This window comes from Caretta caretta, chromosome 1, assembly GCF_965140235.1.
Source record: "Caretta caretta isolate rCarCar2 chromosome 1, rCarCar1.hap1, whole genome shotgun sequence".
Taxonomy (NCBI): domain Eukaryota; kingdom Metazoa; phylum Chordata; order Testudines; family Cheloniidae; genus Caretta; species Caretta caretta.
The window spans coordinates 246,405,786-246,425,814 of NC_134206.1; the positions used below are offsets into that span (position 1 = coordinate 246,405,786).

A 20,029-nucleotide genomic window follows, 5' to 3' on the forward strand; every position below is an offset into this window, starting at 1 on the left:
GCTCTGGAGGTAGGTAGGCTTAAAGTCCCTTTAAATGCATAAAGGAACAATGCTGTGCTTACCCCTGGTGGAAGTGGGAGAGTAGTTTTGGTAGGGGCTGTACCACCTTTCGTAATAATTAACTGGTTTTGCTTTTGGACAGATCCCTTCCTCCTTCACAATTAAGTGTTCTGCAATTGAACAGTGTCATTTATCTAGAGCTTGTTTTATTGGACTTAAAGTTGTGGTGCACTTGTTCGTGTGTACCACTTGTGTTTCGTACTATTATATTTGGGTGCTATTTAAAAGAGAGACTGGCTCATGTAGTTGGAAAGACATGAGACTTTCACCGTTAGGACATTGTGGACTTGAACTGGGTCAAAACTAATGATCAAAAGTTATGTCAAGGTAATTTTGTGGCTTATGTGAAATGAGTTGTTGGTCCCAGTTCGTTTCCTACTGGACGGTGTCAGTCATAGAATTCACCATCACAGTTGCCAATGAGATAACGGTGCAAGTGTAGGCAGAGAGGCCAACAATGGAATGGACTTAAAAGTGGCTTCTTGTGTGGGGTTTTTTTTTTTTTTTTGCTATATGATTTGCACGGAATTTGTACTGCCACTGCCTGTGTTCTGTTTCCAGCGTAAATAGAGGACTTCACAACTGACATTGTCTCAGATGCATCTCTGAATTTTAAATGACAGTGATGAACATGGTGTAAATGTCTAAATAGACTTTCAATAAAATATTTTTTTTAAATTGGGATTCATATAAGAGGCTGCAAAATATGTGAATATTTTTTTTAACTTTGGTCACTGGGTCAGTCTTGATCTGCAGACAGAGATTTAAAGACCAGTCAGTAATTAATCCATTAAAGCATCTGGCCATTCATAACAGATTTTTTTTCATCTTCTGGATGCTACAAATAATGTTAAAATACGTGGACATTGATTCTTATGGAATCAGTTACTTTAATGTATTGTGGACAACACATGTAAATGTCCCTGACCTTCTTACTTGATTCAGTGACAAATGAGGGCTACAGCAATGCACAGTCATAAGGGAGACCTATCCTGGAATGCTGGCTGTCTTGGTCCGCAGAGTCCACAGGTTGCACTGAGCCCCTCTGAGGGGGAGTTCCCTAAAGAAGGACTCTGTCGCCCCTTGGAATTCCTCCCTAAAATCTATCCCAGAGCAACACTGCTACCTTTATAGGAGATCTACACGAGGGAAAGATCACCTTTAGTGCATCTTGCCACAACCTCCTTCCCCTCCCCACCCGAAACCACCACCAACAAAAACTACTCCAGGCTGCATTTAATTAGTGAACAAAAAAGACATAACCAACATACTATGGCCAGAAATGTATGTATAGTGTAGGTACTTAATTGAGACATTTCTTAAGTCTCATTTGCAATATCTCTGTATATTAAACTATAAAGGAAGCCTGGCATTGAATAATGGGTTTGATTCAATGTAAAGGAGTCTAAAGGGCTTGCCAGCAAACTGACCCAATTGTTTCCCACAAACAGACAAGTCTTTCTGCTTTTACTTTGACACATTATTCTGGAATGCTGTCTGACATGACTTGGATTTATGCATCCAGGCTGTTAGCTTGCAGAGTTCGTAAACAAGTTTAGTTTTGATACATTTTTCTACTGTTTACTGATATGTTTTGAATTAAAAAAACAAAACCCAGCTTGTGGTTTGCTTCCTTGGGGATGCTCCTTAGCTTCAAGGTTAAAGCTGGCAATCCTCTCTCAACAGTCACGGTTTTTGGAAAGTCAGTGTCTGTTTACAAGCCACTCTCTTTGCAACTTGTGTGAGATAATGGAAGTCTAGGGATGGTGGATGTGGGAGGAAAAACCTGCTGACATGGTTGTTGCTACTGCTGGTCTATTTGTAAGTCCTCTATATGAAATTACTTGAGCCTTCCATGCCTATTTTTATTTAAAAATATTGCTGATGTCTGCATTTTCTCCCCTCTCAAATTAGAAATTGCTTTACAAGGATTTAGGAAATTTGTGAAATAGCTTAATTTGGTTGAAAGCAAATCAGTGCTCCTTGTTGTGATGAGATTTTGCCTAACTACAGCTAAATAGAAGAGACTCAGAGAGTGGCAGTGAAGGATTAAAAATACACCTATACATTTATAATAGAATTTTTAGTGTTTTACAAGGGATTTGTATTCAGTAGGGAAGACTATAATGCTTTTTTACCCTCCATTAGCAACATCTAACTGAAGATTTGGAGGACCTCCAAAATTTGCTTTATAAACCAGAATAAATTCTCACAATTTACCTGTGAGGTAAGTAGCCTTCTTCCCATTTTGCACATAGGGAAACAAATACAGAGGGTAAGTGGGTTGGTAAAAGAGGCAGGAATAGAATATTAAAGTGAGATTATAAAAATAATGTTGCTTTTTATCATCCAGTTGCTCTGCTATATATAATTAACTAGCAGTTAAATGCAAGATGATGATACTTAGAATGCCATGAACATGGAACAAAATAGTGTGTTTATTGCATGTAAGAAATGACTGAGCAAACTGGCTACTTGAGTGTTTAAATCAAACAGTCCTAAAACCTGACTTTGGAAACACTTATGCATGATGGTAATGTGAGTAATCTCTCGAGTTCCAAAGGGCTATTCATGTGAGTAAAGTTACTCTCATGCTTAGGATCAGACTGCTAGTTAGTAAGGTGTTTTTAGATTGATTGAGAAACACATTCATAAATCACAAGCACATCAAATAATGTTGTTGACATAGGTGTGTTCAGGCCGGGTCAAGAATTGCATACGCAATGAAAAATAGTTGCCTGGCTTTTGATTGGAGCTGGTCAAATTACATTCTCTCAACTGACAAATCAATTTAATTTGGGGTTTTTTGGCTTTAAGAATAGAGACTGATCTCATTAGTACTCTGTATATTTCAGACAAATTGGTTTTCAGACTGTGGGTCATTTGTGAGTGGTTTATGAATATTTCATTTTGACTCTTCCCTATTCATGGCATGTATTTGGCTCGTGATACTTCTCCCTGATTGGCCAGCTAAAACTTAGCTGAAGAATGCCAAGTACATTATCAATTTGTGAAACTTCAGGGATTCATGAGTATTTTTATGAATTCCTGATGGTTATCTTAATACTTGTAAGTAATACTATGACTCCACGAGTAGCAGCAAATCTAAATTGAGCTGTTTATTCACAAATCTGTGGTTCATTATTAGACCAGCTTTACTTTTTACACAACTGTCGGGGGAGCTTAACTTTATTACCCAAGGCAAAAACATGCAAGACGGAAATTTTCATTTCAGATACGATGACTGATGCCATCATATTATAAGCTGCCTTTTTAATGACTAGAATTGTGGAAATAATCGAGCTGCAGTAATTGGCTATGCTGGCTATTTTTGCTTCATGCTAGGAGCCTATTCCTGCAAAGGATGCTACAACGTCATACCATAGGGATCATCCTTTAAAGGAAAATAATTTTTCCACAGTTGTTTCTATTAGGAGCCTTTGCTGTAATTTTTAACCTGTTCTCAGCAGTCTATTTAGAGACTTATCTATACAGTCACTGTTGGGCTTTGGACCATACTTTTTTACTGATATCTGTTGGGTTTAAGAAAACAGCACTACACTCTGTTAATGATTTCATGTAGCAAGTGGACAATCTGTTTTAAACCATATTCTGGATTGCCAAATTCATTTATACTTGCAAGAGTTATGGACAATATGTTTAAACTTGGATGCTGATTAGGCATTCAAATCCATATTTAATTGCCTAAATGAAAGGCCTGATTTTTTTTTTTTTTAAAGTAGTGCTGAGTACCCACAATGCTCTCGGCCTTCAGTGGAAGTTGTTGGTGCACCACAACTCTGATAATCTGGCTCTTTGGGGTCGTAAGTATGGATTTGAATGCTGAGTTTGAAAATGCCGATTGTTGTACTTCTGTACAGAAGTTTCCATCAACAGCTGTTACACAAACATCAGTTGCAAAACACCCCATTTGAAGTAGGTATGCAATCTTTTCTCTGTTACAGAAGGGAAAACAAGGCACAGTTTGATTTGCCCAAGGTCATAAGTCTAACAGTCAGCACTAGACCTCAAACACCTGAATCCCAGTCCTGTGCTTGAAGCACTGTATCCTCCTCTGTATATTGAGGTTTTTCATTTTGGTTGACTGGCTTGGCTTTTAGCAACATGAAGTCCATGTACTATCCACTGGAGAACTGTAGGCCATCTTTACTGTTACCAGGCTCTCCATATATTTGTGGGCAGCAGGGTTATCTAAAGAGTTTCTTCAGATGAGTAATAGAAAAGACTAGTCCTCCTCCTACAGACTGTTGTTAATCACTTTGTAGTAACTTCTCTTCCAGGGCAGTAATTCCAGATTTGGGGTTTCCCTTGTTAATGTCTCGCCCCCCTTGCACTCTAATTCTAAATGCGCTTTAATTGTGTGATATTCAAAAAACCAATCAGGCTTCTGTGCTGGAGGATCTTTTTTCAGTGATACTAAACTTCATAAGCTGCCTACGCTTGCTTTTATATGAAAGTGTAAGTCTGATGGTCCTTAATCTGCATTCCAGTACTTGTGTACTAAATCTTTTCATAACAGAATAGTAGACTAGCAGTAAGTTTCTCAGTTGCTCAGACTGAGTATCTCAAGCAGAATACCTTATACTGGCTTTCCTTTTTTATTATTATTAATAAATAATTGTGCCTAGTGGACAAAGCTGGGATGGGACCCCATTGTTAGGTACCTATACAAACACATAGTGACTGTCCCTTGCCCCGAAGAATTTACAAAGTAGACAAGAAGGGAAAGGGTTCAAGGGGAAAGTGTGCACAGACAGATGAAGTGACTTGCCCAAGGTACTTCAGCATGTTAGTGGCAGAAGGAGATTTAGAACCCAAATCTCCTAATTTCTGTCCTGTCCTACGCATGCTGTCTCTCTTTTATTGTATCTATTACAGTAGAACTTCAGAGTTACGAACACCTAGGGAATGGAGGTTGTTTCAAAAGTTTACAACTGAACATTGACATAACAGAGCTTTGAAACTTTACTATGCAGAAGAAAAATGCTGCTTTTTACCATCTTAATTTAAATGAAACAAGCACAGAAAGTTTCCTTACCTCATCAAATCTTTTTATAAATTTCCTTTTATTTTTTAGCAGTTTATATTTATCACAGTACTCTACTGTATTTGCTCTTTTTTTTTGGTCTCTGCTGCTGGCTGATTGTGTACTTCCGCTTCCAAATGTGGTATGCGGTTGACCGGTCAGTTTGTAACTCTAGTGTTTGTAACTCTGAAGCTCTACTGTATTCCTTCTTTTAATAACGAAACTCCTGATGCTCCTGAAGATGAATAATAATTCAACAAATTTATGTGTTTATAAGTAAAATTGCTTGGTGATAGCTCCCGGCCTGGTATTTGATCAGTTTTTAGTATTGGGATTGCCTTGGTTAGGCCTCATACTGGTGAGCTTTCTGAGAGGGGTGTCTTGACATGGTGGTGTGTGTTCAGTACTGTGAATAATATTGCTGAAGTATAGGGGGTTGCTGAGCTATCAAAGGGCTTCATCTGGATGATCTGATACCATCCTTACTTTCTCAAAAGTCCTGTTTTATTACTTAAGACTAATGTAATTGCTCCTTGGAAATTGCATGTTTTAGGTTCTTATGCACCAGTTCTCTTCAATAGCTACTGTATGTGCCATTGCTTGGGGCCATATTCTGGTGTTATGATTGGACACTTACTATAATCCACATGACCCATTTTTGCCCTTTGGTCCTGTTGTGACAATTTTCTGCTTTGTCTGTAAATGACTAAATTTTAAGCTGCTCTGCAGTAGATTATCTCTGTAGCTGTGAATGGGTGGTTTATTCTAAAATGTGTCTGGGTAGAGATCTGAGGTTCTCTTAAGAACAGATGTTTGGTAATAACGTGGTGGTCACGTTTAATTCTCTTGTATCTAAAAATGTATTGCTTCATAAATCCGAACACTTGGAAATTGTGGTGGTCTGTTCAGGATAAAACATCCACTTTCCTTTGTAGATGCAGGGATCATTGTCTGTCAGTGCTTACTAACAAAAGAAGTTTGTATTACTGCAGTGCTCTTTCTGCCTGCATCCTGATTTTGCTAAATGCTCTTTTTTCCCCTGGTTCAGAATACAGTCGCTGGCTTCCCGCATGCTGCAATGATTCTTGCTTGAGTTCTGATTTTTGCATTAAGCTTTTTGTATAAGATAGCACCAGTACCTCAAACATGTCTTCAAAGCAGGGGTGGGCAAACTTTTTGGCCCAAGGGCCACATCTGGGTGGGGAAATTACATGCAGGGCTATGAATGTAGGACTGGGGCAGGGGGTTGGGGTGCAGGATGGAGTTCAGGGTGTGGTGTGCAGGAAGGGTATCAGGGCAAGAGGTTGGGGCAGAGGAGGGGTGCAGGGTGTACGAGGGGGCTCAAGGAAGATGGTGGGGTGCAGGAGGGGATGCACAGTGCGGGAGAGGGCTCAGGGCAGTGGTGCAGGGAGCAGGAGGGATGTGGGGTTCGGCAGAGGAATCACGGCAGGGAGCTAGGGTGCGGGGTGCAGGCTCCAGCCTGGTGCCGCTTACCTGGAGCAGTTCCAGGGTGGCAGCGGTGTGCACAGGGGCCAGGGCAGGCTCCCTGCTGGCCCCAGCCCCGTGTCACTCTGGGAAGTGGCTGGCACCACATCCGTGCAGCCCCTGGGGGAGGGGGGCAGAGGGCTCTGTGCGCTGCTCTTGCCTCTGGGTACCTACCCCGAAGCTCCGATTGGCTGCAGTTCCCTGTTCCTGGCCCATGAGAGCTTTTGAGGGAGGTACCCCAGGCAAGAGCAGTTCACTGAGCCCTCTGTCCACCCTCCCCCAGGAGCCACAGGGACGTGGTTCTTGACGCTTCTGGGAGCGGCGCGGAGCCCAAGGTGCCACAGGGGTGGTAGTCCTGCGGGCCGGATCCAAAGCCCTGATGAGCCAGATCCAGCCCATTAGCCGTAGTTTGCTCACCCCTGCTTCAAAGCCTGCTGACCTTGTTTTACTTTTAGCTTTGCTGGTAAGCACCAGGCCATTAACGGAATATTTGACATTTTCACAAGTTGCAGGGATGCTTTTTCTCAGCACTTTGTGGAGCTAAAACTTTAGCTAGTAGGCCACTTAATCTTCATTTCCCGTTTGTTTTCTTTTAATTGTAAAATGCCTTCTCATACTTTGGGTGAATTATATTCTATGCAAACTGGAAGATGTTGCTGCAATCTGCTAATGCTGACTAATGCACTTGCATCTTGAGTATGGATGTTAGAGTAGAGCAATCTATAACCAGTTATGTAATGGACTGAGGTAAAGATAAAGAGGAGAAAAGCAAGCAATTTGTGAAAATCCACTTTATCTAACTAGGTTTTTCAATAAGATACAATAATATGTTCGTGTGTTGATCATGTTTCGGTTTATTCAGATTCTTCCCATATATTTCAATGCAAATATTGCAAAACCAGTTTATTTAAAATCTATCTAGACAGATGTGGTCCAGCTCGGTTTCATAAGAGAGTAAAACTTATATCTTTGATTTTGGTAAGAAAGCAAAAAATGAAATTTAAATAAGCATGTAGCTTATAGGAAACATATATTTTGTTCTTCAAGTTCCACAGAGCAGGGCCGGCTCTACAGTTTTTGCCGCCCCAAGCAGTGAAAAAAACTGCTGTCGCGGACAGCAAAAGGAAGAAGCTGCCGCTGATTTGCCACCGCGGCTGGAGGAACTGCCGCCCCTTTCTAACTGCCACCCTAAGCGCCGGCTTGGAATGCTGGTGCCTGGAGCTGGCCCTGCCACAAAGCTCCTCAAGTAGATGGCAGCGGAGCAAATGTGAGAAAAGATCATTGATTGCTCTTTTGTTAAAATAAATGATAAAAAGCCATTATTGAACGGCTGATGTAGGCTTAGATGTAGACAGTAGTAATTTTAAAAGAAATTTCAGTGTAATTACTGCTGAAGCAATTTCTGAAAACTATTTGTGTTTACTTGATTCTTTCCTGTATAAAACAAAAAGCAGGGTGGCCCTGGAAATGTGGTCTTGTACCTTCATCACCACAAGAACTACAAATATAAATGATGTAACAATATTTAGTTGTTTCACATAAGTGTTATCTTCTTTCTTTACATGGATTTTACCCTGGACTGTGTCTTATTAACATCCTATCAACCATTTTTAACTAGATATTTAAATTCAACTGGGGTAGATGGGATGACAGTTGTAGCAATTGCGTATGTTAGGATGGCAAATTCTAGGACCCTGTGTAGAAATGCTGCTGTTTTTGCTCGCTGACTCTGATGCCAGATTATGTGGGTCCTAATAGAGCCAAGCCAGATGAACAAACAATTTGTACATCTGAGAGAGAAGGCAATAAGGGCATGGACAGACAATAAGTATCTTTAGATATAAGCCCCCTTAAGAACAGTTGAGCTCAGGAAAAACGTAAGATGAGGTGTTTTTTTAGATTTATTTTTTATGGGGGGTAGGGGAGGAGAGCATTGTGCAGGGTGCTAGGGAAATTGATAGTAAGAGAACATCCTTACCGCAAGGAGTTTGTTTTAATTTAAAACAAAATATTAAATGTGGTCATAAAATTAGAGGAATGATGTTTACATGGATAGGAATATATGTATACTAGCTATATGCAAGCTGCTTTGTTTTTTGAGTTCATACACTTTGCTTACCTTACGTTTTGTTAACTCCAGACAACCGCTATATTTGGATCAGACTCAGTGTGTACAGTGTGTACTCCTGGGTGAATTCTGCGCTACTGTGCAAGCGCAGACTTGATGTCCTCTGCAAATTCTACTCTTTCCCTGCAAAATAATTGATTCATGCGCCCCTCTTGGGCAGCAGTCCCAAATGGGCACGTTTGGTTTGGGTGCTGGGCAACCACCTCGGGGGGCTGGGCTGGGGTGGGCATGTATGTAAGACTCTGTCCCTTTTGCTTGCTATTGCGGCACATCTGGTGCAGAGGGGCACGGCCCCGGGATGTGTTTGGGGCAGGTCCGGCCATTGCACTCTGTCAGGGTCTGGTGCATCCTTATTCAGAGTCCCTGGCCCAGGGTGGTTGGGGGGCTGCAGGGTAATCACCCACCTCTGTGCAGGTAGTGGCCTGTGCTCCCCATTGCCAAGCTGGAGCCTCATTTCCATTGTCCTTCTAATCTATTGTCTGCAACAATTTAAATTCTAGACCAATGACTGAGTAGTGGTATGCTGAGTACTACTTAACCATGCCATTCACTAACCTCTAGCTTCAGGGCATTCCTTAAATATCTCACCTGTTCTGGAGGTAGGCTTTCCCCACTCACCTTCTCAGGGATTTTTTTTTTAAAGAGAAAACATTGCATACTCAAATGAAGCAAATCTAGTGAGCAGATTCATTGTGGTATTATAGTAGTACATGGATGCACATTGGATAAATGTCAATATTTGCAATTGTGTCCCAATACTTAGGGCTTGTCTATATTAGAAAAGTTGTACAGTCTTAACTAAATTAATTTGAAATCTGTGTAGTTAAATAGGTGATACCCCCTAATGTAGATGCACTTAAACCCATTTAATCCTTTGTTTAGCATATACTAGTAAATTACTAAATTAAACTAAACTGATTTAAGTGAGGATTAAACAGGTGTAAGTGAATCTACATTAAGTGAGAAGTACCACCGCCATTAATATCCAAAACCAAAGTTTAAAAATCTTCCTATAACTTGGTTTATATTTAATCAATATGCACTAGTGCTACTAAAATAGAATGGACAAGCATTGTAAATAATAGCTACCTTTTTGGCAAATCAGAAATAAAAACACATAAGAGCATAAGAATGGCCATGCTGGATCTAGCCCCGTATCCTGTCTTCCAACAGTGGTCAATGCCAGGTGCTCCAGAGGGAATGAACAGAACAGGTAATCATCAAGTGATCCATCCCCTGTTGCCCATTCCCAGCTTCTGGCAAACAGAGGCAAAAGACACCATTCCTGCCCATCCTTGCTAATAGCAACTGAGGGACCTATCCTCCATTAATTTATCTAGCTCTTTTTGGAACCCTGTTATATTCTTGCCCTTCACAACATCCTCTGGCAAAGAGTTCCACAGGTTGACTGTGGGTTGTGTGAAGAAATACTTCCTTTTGTTTGTTTTTAAACCTGCTTCCTATTAATTTCATTTGGTGATCCCCAGTTCTTGTGTTATGAGAAAGGAATAAATAACACTTCATTTACTTTCTCCACACCAGTCATGATTTTAGAGACCTCTATTGTATCCCCCCTTAGTTGTCTCTTTTCCAAGCTGAAAACTCCCAGTCTTATTTATCTCCCATCATATGAAAGCTGTTCCATACCCCTAATCATTTTTGTTGCCCTTTTCTGTACCTTTTTCAATTCCAGTATATCTTTTTTTGAGATGGGGTGACAAAATCTGCGTGCAGTATTCAAGATGTGGGCATAGCATGGATTTATATAGAGGCAATATGATATTTTCTGTTGTCTTATATCGAAACAGTTCTCACAATTCTCTGAAATTAGAGTTAGGTTAACGAGGAAGCCTAAGAAATGTTGAGCTATTAACTTTATTAACAAGCAGAAACCACTAATGGTAAAGTCTGCAAGTTAGATAACATTTTAAACCCAAGCTGACAAAGGCGAAGTCTGTCTTTGTTCGAGAGAATTAGCAAACGAACCACAAGTTCCCATTTTTTGTAGACTATGTGAAAATGTTAAAGTAGCGGAAAACACTTTTTGTAGTAGTAATAAAACATGTATAGGTAATGTTTCAGGAGTGCTCACTCTGTTTTTTGCGTAACTAGATAAGGAGCCAGTAGTTGATAAGCAAGAATATGTAGCACAATTACTGGCTTTTGTAAAATCAGTAAAAACTTGTTTTTTTTATTTGTACCATTGTAGTGTCCAGGAGCTCCTGTCGTGGACCAGGACTCCATTGTGCTAGGTGCTGTATAAATACAGAACAAAAAGACAGCTCTTTGAGGCAGGGACTAGGTAAACTGTTGTACGCTGCAAATGGCTTTCTCTCTGCAGCACTTAACGAGCTCCATTTGAAAGAAGTTTGGAAGATGTACAAAGTAGCTCCACTCAAAAAAGGTAGTATTAGCTCAGTAACTCTGATGTAATGATTACAGATCCAGTTTGTGCTGTGATACTTTTTTGTTTTATGTGCTTCCTGTGCACTGAACTGCAGCTGAAAAAGCTAACTTCTGTGGGGGTTTTTTTTGTCCTTCCTGAAAAGGCCCCATGTACTTGAATCCAAATTCTTTTTTTTTCTTCCCTTCCACCCCAAAATATACATGGGGTTTAGGATTTACAGTTGTAGTTTGGACTTATTTCTAATCAGTAGCACGGTTTTATTATCATAGAATATCGGGGTTAGAAGGGACCTCAGAAGGTCATCTAGCCAACCCCCTGCTCAAAGCAGGACCAATCCCCAATTAAATCATCCCAGCCAGGGCTTTGTCAAGCCTGACCTTAAAAACCTCTAAGAAAGGAGATTCCACCACCTCCCTAAGTAACGCATTCCAGTGCTTCACCACCCTCCTAGTGAAAAAGTTTTTCCTAATATCCAACCTAAATCTCTCCCACTGCAACTTGAGACCATTACTCCTTGTTCTGTCATCTGCTACCACTGAGAACAGTCTACAGCCATCCTCTTTGGAACCCCCTTTCAAGTGGTTGAAAGCAGCTATCAAATCCCCCCTCATTCTTCTCTTCCGTAGACTAAACATCCCCAGTTCCCTCAGCCTCTCCTCATAAGTCATGTGTTCCAGTCCCCTAATCATTTTTGTTGCCCTCCGCTGGACTCTTTCCAATTTTTCCACATCCTTCTTGTAGCGTGGGGCCCAAAACTGGACACAGTACTCCAGATGAGGCCTCACCAGTGTCAAATAGAGGGGAATGATCACATCCCTCGATCTGCTCGCTATGCCCTTACTTATACATCCCAAAATGCAATTGGCCGCCTTGGCAACAAGGGCACACTGACTCATATCCAGCTTCTCGTCCACTGTAATCCCTAGGTCCTTTTCTGCAGAACTGCTGCCGAGCCATTCGGTCCCTAGTCTGTAGCGGTGCATGGGATTCTTCCGTCCTAAGTGTAGGACTCTGCACTTGTCCTTGCTGAACCTCATCAGATTTCTTTTGGCCCAATCCTCTAATTTGTCTAGGTCCCTCTGTATCCTATCCTTACCCTCCAGCATATCTACCTCTCCTCCCAGTTTAGTGTCATTATATGTGCTAAGTTCTTAAAAATCAGCTTGAATGGCCATAAAGATTCCCATTTGTATAATTTGGATAGGAACATAGGAATTGTCTTGTTAGTGTTAATATAGTTGAAAATTTGTTACAGTAGTGCCCAGCGGCCAGTGGTCCATTTAATCCATTATTCAATGGTGGCCAGTACCAGAGGCTTCTGTAAAAAGTTAAAAGAATCCCTGTAAAGGACAAATGTGGAGCAGTCTGCCCTCGGGGAAATGTCTAACAGGCTGGTGAAAGGGAACTGAAAGAAAACATCCTAGATCATTATCTTTTATTGTTGTTTTTTGCATTACAGATCATACCTAGGACTCTGATATCAGGGCCCTATGGTACAAAAACAAAGTAAAAGACTGCCCGTGCCCCAAAGAGCTGACAATGTAAATAGACAAGGACAAAGGACAGGAGAGGAAACCGAGGTTGACCAAGGTTACACAGCAGGTCATTGGCAAAGTTGGGAGGAGAAGCTAGGTCTCCCAACTCACACTCCAGTATCCTATCCACTGGGTCACAGTACCTTTTTACATATGAATACCTACCACCAATCCAAATATATTTTTGCTGCTGCCTTATTTTAAAATTGCTCACGGCTTTTATTAATATTACGATTTCATGGGAGTCTATGGTCAGAATGACTGATTTTATTTTTTTTGTAATTATTGCAGTAAAGTACATTTGGCAGTTACTGAAATCCATTTGTGTGCTTGTGTATGCACATACATAACATAGCATGGGTAGATTTCTTAGATATACTTCATGGAGGCTCAAGTACTCTGCTGTATACTCTATTAGATGCCAATTGCTACATTATGCTGCTAGCTTAAAATCTTCCTATATTGGGACCATATTCATTTAAAATATGAATACTGTACCTCTATAATGGTCAAGGTGAATTACAATATTGATGAATGGAGAAGTCATTAAGTTCCACACTGAATCTCCTCACATTCTTCCTTTGATGAAGGATGAAAGACATCAGGTTTTCAGGGCTACTGATTGCAGGGTACCCCAAAATTCAACAAAACAATAGTTTTGGCCCATCAGATAAGTTTTTCAACAGGGGCACAATCCTTAGTCATGGTGGGATGTGGGAGGATACAAAATAATGCCCCCGTCTACCTCTCCTCCATCAGATCCTGGGAAGAGCTGGTAGCCAGTTCGGCCCCCACTGTGAATTAGAGCAGCAGTAGGCTTATACCAGCTCCACAAGGGCCAATATATGGGTGAAGACTTCAGAAGCTAGTGTGCTCTGGCCACGCCCTGTTTTGCTCCTAGAATGCTCCATGGCATGCCCCCTGTGTGCTAGGGGGACTAGGAAGAGATGGCATGGAGCCAGCCATGCCTGCCTTCACCAGTTGGGGGTTCCTCTGTGCAAGGGTGTCTCTTTGGGGGTCAGTTTTAAATCCCCATTAGACGAGCGGAAAGGGGACTTAAGAAAGTGGGGTCTATCCTGGGGAAACCAGCACTCTCAGTGCAGAGCACTGGTGTGTTCAACACTCATAACAGCTCACTCCAGAAGAGAGACAAGCTGCTGCATTTGCCATCTGCTTGGAGCTACAGTTTGGGTTGGGACCTCTCAAGATTTGGTCTATGAAACAAAATCATTGTCTTGCAGCAGCTTGATACTATGGTGCAATATTCTATGCAAAACTGTTCAGGAGTCTGCAATAATTATTCACACTGTAAATGCACAAAGTCTTAATTCAAGTGAGTCACTGTCAACTGAACTAATTTGTAGTCTATCAGATTACCCTGGGTGTGCATCAATACAGAATTCAAGTACCTATTTTATCCTTTGTTGTGAAACTTCCGTATAGATTTTGTAATGAACCTCAAAATCATGTGACACATTAACTGCTAGCTTCATCAAAGAGCACCAGTCTACCAGCTCGTTAATTTGGCTTCCTTTTCAATGCTCTTAATTCAGATTAATTTTGGATGTGTCCATAATGTTTGTTTTCCATGTAACTCCCCTTGTTTCCGCCTCCCCCACTGCCGACCCCCCCTCCCCCCACTTTTTGTGACCTTGCATTAATGTTCACTTACTGTAAAGAGGTTTAGGCGGCACACTGGGGGATTGCAGCGCTATTATTTTTGCGGTGCAGTGGCTCCGTCTCACACAATGGATTTCGAAAGCTGGCTGTTGAAAACTTCAGTAGCTGCAGTGTGTGGCTGGAAGCTCATCTCATGACCAGGGAATCATCGTGAGCATTGAATATCGGTTCCACAAATGACTTGAATGCAATTGCATGATGTGTACACAATTGTGGAATGTGGCGCACAATGTTTTGTATCTCACGCATTTAGAAAGCTGAAAGCAAAACGTGGTTTAGAAGGCTTGCATTTTCTTGTTCAGTTCATTTAGGGGGTAGACTATATCAGCCAGGTGGGCACGTTTTGCACAACATGCCACGTCGGTGGTCAAGTCTGTGTATGCAGATTCCTTCAAAGTTAAGAACATTTTACATTAGTCTCTCAGCTTATACAAATTTGAGAGAACTTTTCCATGGGGAAAACCAGCATATTTCTGTGTGCAAAAGTAAATTTGAGTGTTCTGCTCCCATTTCCTCACAAAACTGCAAGAAAAGGCAACACTTTAAGGACCATGATTTTTATTAAATTCACTACCTTTACTGCTCCATCTAGCACTAAAGAAAGTTCCTCTGGTAGTGTTTTGGCAACAAGAGCTTCACAGTGTAGGAAACAGTGGGTCACCAACACAGCTGGGTTTTGTTCTTTGACCTTGCTTTCAATCCCTTTCATTTTTGTCAGTCAGAGAGGCTGTCCCATCTGTGCGAACGCTAGGACAATTTTTCCAGTGCAGTTCTCCCTCTTCAGGGAAGGTTCTTGTCACCCTTAATATTGTGTCTCCAGTTGTGTGACCTGGCAGCAGTTTGCAAAATAAAAATATCTTATACTATCTCCGTGAACGTACCCGGTGTTAGCCAAGAGTTGAGCATGACCACTGAGATCTGTTGATTCATCAGATTGCAGTGTAAACCTTCTGCTTGATTTGACTCTTTCTTGGAGCAATCTGAATGTCAGCTGACATATCATCAATATAGTAACTTATTATATTATCTGAAAGGGGAACTTTTGCAATTTCATTGACTGCATTTACACCTAACGTTACTTTCACATTTTCTTTTCTGTGATTGTATGCAGCTTTTTTGTCTTCACCACAAGCTCAGCAACCAAGTAGCTTGCATCCAGCACTTAATCAGAAACAGTTACAGTCTCCAGTCATTTATACTTGTTTATCATTATGGTCCTTCAAACACTCGAAAATTATTTTTGCTTGTTGGCAAGGGACAGATGTTTGCTTGTAAGGTGGTATTTTAACTTATTTGGCCCCATGGCATGGCTTGAGAATTTCTTCCCACTTAGAAGACATTGTGGAAGAGGGCAAGATGGTTCACCTGTAAATAAAAATCCAAATAGCAAATAACTCCCACAGTAGCGTCGGCTCACCACTTTGACTTCGCTGTGTTCACGTTCCGTTTCATCATTGAAAGTAGATGTGGAGGTGCTGGGCCAGAATCTTTCTTCAAACATTTCTCCATTTTTAAGTCTTCAATTCAAAATTCACCACTGAAACTGAACAGTTGATAAGAAAACACGGCTGCTTGCATGGTATCACAGGTAGCAAGTCCATTTGAGTGTAGCATGATGCAATGTCTGTCTAACGCACGTACACCCAAAGAGCAATAACTCAAAACGCAATGTGGGTCTGACACTAATTAAAATAAATGAGATTATTTTTCCCCACAAGTGACCATTCCAAAATTCTGTTCGTGCCTGACAGCACAATAGCGTGCCATGGCACACAAGTTGGGAAACACTGCACTAGAGTACAACAGGTCTGCCAAGGACCTACTGGCCCTGGAGACAGGCACTCATGTGAGGATCCAGCCATTCGAGAGAGAGCAGAAGAAATGGACTAAAGCCTTTGTGAGGGGTGCAATGGCACCCAAGTTATATGAAGTGACTACACAAGAATGGTAGGTGATCTGAAGGAACAAGAGACGCGAGCTTACAGAGATCATCAGAATGGAGTAACAGAGAACCATTGAGAAGCAAACCCCACAGGGAGGGAGAAGAGTTTGCTAGACTTAGAGACAGGTGACAGGAAGAGAGAAGTCTTTCCCACGTTGGTTGCGTGCTGAGGAGTTCAAACTATCTCAAAGACGCAGTGACCAGCTGGGTCTGTGGTAAAGGCAAGATTCCATCTCAGCTATGTGCTAGTAGCCTGGGGCCAAAAGGACCCAGGGTGAGGTCCTGGGTGTCAATTATTTGTTTTTAATGTTTGTATTAAAATGTTCCTAAAATAGGGAAAATGTATCCTAATTGGTGGAACTGGAGTCAGAGGGCCTGTGTTTCCTGAAGGGACTCTTACTAACATGTCACCAGTGGAACACGAAATGTGGGGAATTAGGCTAAAAGCAACTCAGACATATAAACAGAGCTGGCCCTGGTATTTAATGTAGTTTTATTTAAACTGCAGTTAGCTTCACACTGAAACAAAATAGACTACTCAGGCACAGTGGCCATGGAATATACATCTCCTCCCCTGTGTGCTGCTTAAAAAAAGGTTTCAGAGTAACAGCCGTGTTAGTCTGTATTCGCAAAAAGAAAAAAGGAGTACTTGTGGCACCTTAGAGACTAACCAATTTATTTGAGCATGAGCTTCCGTGAGCTACAGCTCACTTCATCGGATGAAGCTGTAGCTCACGAAAGCTCATGCTCAAATAAATTGGTTAGTCTCTAAGGTGCCACAAGTACTCCTTTTCTTTTTGCTTAAAAAAAGATTATCATATGCATATGTTTTCATATTCATACAGATAAGTGCTACAGTATAATATATGTAATTAAAATGTGAAACTCAATATGAAGCAGGAGAACCATGGTCTAGTGATTAAAAGCATAGGACTTGGCATCAGGAGATTTGGGTTCTGTTCCTTGATCTAGCACTGACTTTGTCACTTAACCTCTCTCTTCCTCAGTTTCATCACTTGTAGAACAGCAGAATACAGAACTGAGTCACAGGGTGTTGGTGAAGCTTAATTATGACTTGAAGACTGCTTTGAGATGGAAGGCAAGACAGAAGTGCCAAGTATTTTATCAAGATGTTTGCGTTAACTCTTCCAATTCCTGGAGTGCTGAGGCAGGGTGCATTTTATTTAGCCAGTGGCTTCAATTTGTAGTGATAAACTAATTCCTGTGGAATTCAACTATGTACTGTGCATGTCCTTGAACCAACAATATGCTGTTTTATTGGATGTATATTTTATATTTTGAACAATTTCATATGGATAAAATTATCCATTTTAGAAATATTCTCTTTGTTAACCAATAATGAAAACATTTATTTGAATCAGAGTTACTGAGATTTCATTTCATGACACTGTTTTCTATGTAGCTAGAGAACTTTAATCACATTGGTATTACTTTTCAATTTTTTACAGTTCTATAGTGACAATTTTGGGAAAATTTATTTCCCAGTCGCATGACAGTTCTGTGTGATCTTAGCATTGCTAACAAGGAAACTCTGTAGGAAATGTAACTGATGATGCATGGTCCTAAGAAATAGTGTTATCCCAGATGCTTGGTAGGCACATTACTTTGAAGACATTAATGATATAGTTGCATTTATTGCCAATATGCTTCTAGTAAAGTCACACCAATATTTTACTATGTTGATTTTCAGTAGCACCATGGTCCAGTTTTATAGTTTGTACCATCCCTGCCTAGAATAAGGAATGCTGAATGTAACCTCAGTTGGAAGACCTGTAGATATAAGTTAATGAGATGGTCTATTTTGTGGCTGTCTTAAATCCCTTTACCTGCTGTTTAATCATATGGGATAAAACAATTGATCTTTTACTATGTTTTTAAGGCCTGCCATGTATTTTGAAAGTTTTATAAAACCATAATTCAAGCTCACTTCACTCTTCCAGCAAAATCAGTGCTAATGTCAGGCTGCTACTGAAAGTAAAATAATATCTGCATACAGTTCTTTAACTTCTAATTATCCCTTGGTTTTCCAAAGCTCTTAACTTTCCATGTGCTATAGAAAATGCTGTTCTGATAGCTAGTAAAATTAAGAAATTTCCCACTATAGAATACTCCTGGGCAGGGCTATCCCAGGCTTGCACATTCTTTGTCATCCATTGCCTTTTGAAGGTCAGACTGCCCTAAAGAGATTTTCTAGGAAAGTAAATTCTCAATGACTCTGAGTAGGGCTGGATTCATCATGCGATTAATTGCACTGTTAAACAATAGTAGAATACCATTTAGTTAAATATTTTTGGGTGTTTTTTACATTTTCAAATATATTGATTTCAGTTACAACACAGAATACAAAGTGTACAGTGCTCACTTTATATTTATTTTTATTACAAGTATATGCACTGTAAAAAAAACCCCCAAAATAAATACTTTTTCAATTAACCTAATACAAGTACTATAGTGCAATCTCTTTATCATGAAAGTTGAATTTACAAATGTACAATTACGTAAAAAAACAAAAAAAAACCTGCATTCAAAAATAAAGCAGTCCACTCAGTTCCATGTCTTGTTCCGCCAATTGCTCAGACAAACAAGTTTTTTGTTTACATTTGAGGGGGATAATGCTGCCCACTCCTTGTTTACAATGTCACCTGAAAGTGAGAACAGACATTCTCATGGCACTGTTGTGGCCAGCGTCGCAAGATATTTACCTGCCAGAAGCGCTAAAGATTCATATGTCCCTTCATGCTTCAACCACTGTGCCAGGGGACATGGGTCCATACTGATGATGGTTTCTGCTCGATAACAGTCCAAAACAGTGCGGATCGACGCATGTTCATTTTCATTATCTGAGTCAGATGCCACCAGCAGAAAGTTGATTTTCTTTTTTGGTGGCTCAGGTTCTGTAGTTTCCACTTCGGAGTGTGCTCTTTTAAGATTTCTGAAAGCATGCTCCCCACCTCATCCCTCTCAGAGTTTGGAAGGCTCTTCAGAGTCCTAAACCTTGGGTCGAGTGCTGTAGCTATCTCTAGAAATCTCACATTGGTGCCGCCTTTGCATGTTGTGAAATCTGCAGTGAGAATATTCTTAAAATTAACGTGCTGGGTCATCATCTGAGACTGCTATAACGTGATATATGGCAATATGCTGGTAAATCAGAACAGGGGAAATGGAATTCTCCCCCCCTCCCCCAGGAGTTCAGTCACAAATTTAATTAACGCATTTTTAATGAGCATCATCAGCATGGAAGCATGTCTTCTGGAATGGTGGCTGAAGCATGAACGGGCATGCGCATGTTTAGCATATCTGGCACGTAAATACCTTGCAATGCCAGCTACAGAAGTGCCATGCAAATGACTGTTTTCGCTCTCTGGTGACATTACAAATAAGAAGGCAGCATTATCTCCTGTAAATGTTGTTTGTCTTAGCGATTGGCTGAACAAGAAGTAGGACTGAGTGGACTTGTATGCTCTGAAGTTTTATATCGTTTTTGACTGCAGTTATGTAACAAACAAATCTACATTTGTAAGTTGCACTTTAATACAATCTTTGTCTTGAAAGTACATGTGTGAGGTGAATTGAAAAATACTATTTTGTTTTATTTTTATTACAAATATTTGCACTGTAAAAATGATACTTTGATTTCAATTATAATACAGAATATAATATATGAAAATGTAGAAAAACATCCAAAATATTTAATAAATTTCAATTGGAATTCAATTTAATAGTG

At 40.5% G+C, this 20,029-nt stretch overlaps 1 protein-coding gene and 1 long non-coding RNA gene across 5 annotated transcripts in view; one reads left to right on the forward strand and one right to left on the reverse strand.

The window, feature by feature from the left end:
• The window catches only part of FGD4 (FYVE, RhoGEF and PH domain containing 4), a 197,662-nt gene that overhangs the window by 87,101 nt on the left and 90,532 nt on the right, over positions 1-20,029 (forward strand). Inside the window, exon 1 of one of the 4 annotated variants that reach the window (XM_075122738.1) lies at positions 2,270-2,287. The exons of the other annotated variants lie outside the window; for them this stretch is intronic. The gene's annotated coding sequence lies outside the window, so the exon portion shown is untranslated. Of the gene's footprint in view, positions 1-2,269; positions 2,288-20,029 lie in introns of those variants that run through there. 4 annotated transcript variants of the gene reach the window in all.
• The window catches only part of LOC125626654 (uncharacterized), a 69,316-nt gene that overhangs the window by 41,248 nt on the left and 8,039 nt on the right, over positions 1-20,029 (reverse strand). The gene's annotated exons all lie outside the window — the stretch shown is intronic.